Below are 1,969 nucleotides of genomic sequence, written 5' to 3'. Positions count from 1 at the left end.
AAAGCAATTATACTCCAATAAAGATACTAAAAAAAAATTACCCTATGCAAGGTCAAGGACAAATGACAAATTGAAGGTACACAATTCATGTGACAGAAAGGGATCTAATATTTCCAACATAAAAAATTCTCATAGAAGTCAGAAAAACAGAAAAATAGCTTAATATGGAATAGGGGAAAAAAACATGGACAGACAATTCGGAGAATAAGAAATAGAAACTGTCCTTAAAACATGAAAAGATGCTCAATCTCACACATAATAAGAGAATAGCAAATTGAAACTACACTGAAATACCACTTCCTTTTAGATTATAACACACTCTTTCCACTTTATGGTGAAGAATTATAACTTACAGGAAAAGCAAAATTTCAAATGTATATGTCCTTTGACTCAGCATTACCACTTCTGGAAACAATCCTGCACAACACACACACACACACACACACACACACACATCAAACAATATATGTGCAAAGTTATTGATTGCAAGATTGTTTGTAATAGACAAAGTCTGAAAACAACTCAGTGGACAACGATGGTGGACTAGTGAAATTACTCATGTTTCATTCACAGAATGGAATATATTGATAGTATAGTTATTAATAACTGATAGGAATATCATGCACTGCAAAGACCTCCAGGATATATCAAGTGGAAAAAAAGCAAACTACAGAGTAATGTATAGTATGTTATCTTTTGTGCAAAATGGGAGGAAAATAAGAACATTCAAATTCATTTGTACTTGCATAAAGAAAAAACAGAAGAATGTATAAAATAATACTGGTAAAAATATGTTCTCACTTCAGCAGCACATATATTTTCAGTATTGAAATTGGAACTATATAAAGAAGATTAGCATAACCCCTGCAAAAGTATGCCACAGAAATTCATAAAGCTAAAAGGTCCCCAAACTGAATCAACCGAAAGATTATAATGAGACATATTATAATCAAATTGCCACAAGTCAAGGACAAAGAGAGAATTTTGAAAGCAGTGAGAGAAAATCGACTCTTCACATATAAGGGAGCGCTCATAAGACTATCAGTAGATTTCTCAGCAGGAAATTTGCAGGTCATGAGATAATGAGATGATATATTCAAAGTACTGAAAGAAAAATACTGCTAACCAAGAATTCTATACTGAGCAATATTACCTGTTAAAATGTAGAAGAGATTAAAAATCATTCCTAGACAAAGAAAAACTGAGGGAGTTTCGCACCACTAGACCTACCTTACAAGAAATGCTTTAGAGAGTTCTTCATTTGGAAAGAAAAACATGCTAAAGAGTAACATGAAAGCATTTGAAAGTGTGAATCTCATTGGTGAAGCTAAATATATAGACATACACAGATTAAATTAAGACTGTAATGATGATGTGTAAATTACTTTTTACCCTAATATAAAAGTTAAAAAAATTGTTAATGGATACAAAATACACATATAAGCAAACTCTGACTATAAGAACACAAAGTCTGTGGGGTGGAATAGAAGTGTAGTATTTCAGTATGGGATTGAAGTTAAACTATTATCAACTTAAAATAGAAGTTACAACTATAAAGATAAATATGCAAGCCTTGTGCTAACCTTAAAGGAAAAAAACTACAATAGATACCAGGAAGGTAAAGAGAAAAGAATCAAAGCAAATCACCAAATAAAATCATCAAAGAACAAAGGAAAACAGCAAGAGAGGAAGAGAGGGACAAAATAGACAGAAAATAATTAACAAAATGGCAATAGTAAGTCTTTACATAATTTTCTTAAATATAAATGAATTAAACTCACTAATCAGAAGGCACAGAGTGACTGAATGGATTTAAAAAAGCAAGTTCCAGCAGTATGCTGTCTACAAGAGACTCACTTTAACTTTAAAAACACAGATAGGCTGAAAGTTAAGGGATGGAAATAGATATTTCATGCAGAGGGTAATCAGAAGAAAGCAGGTATGGATATAGGGGAAAAAAACAGACTTG

General features: G+C 31.8%; 1 pseudogene; it reads left to right on the top strand.

Moving 5' to 3' along the window:
- The first annotated feature begins 813 nt into the window (after positions 1–813).
- On the top strand, positions 814–909 carry LOC137757508 (U6 spliceosomal RNA; annotated as a pseudogene).
- Positions 910–1,969: the final 1,060 nt, after the last annotated feature.

The sequence above is a fragment of the Eschrichtius robustus genome, chromosome X (assembly GCF_028021215.1).
Source record: "Eschrichtius robustus isolate mEscRob2 chromosome X, mEscRob2.pri, whole genome shotgun sequence".
Classification (NCBI taxonomy): Eukaryota; Metazoa; Chordata; class Mammalia; order Artiodactyla; family Eschrichtiidae; genus Eschrichtius; species Eschrichtius robustus.
Note: the sequence above shows the minus strand (reverse complement) of the source record. Positions and strands in the feature narration are given on the sequence as shown.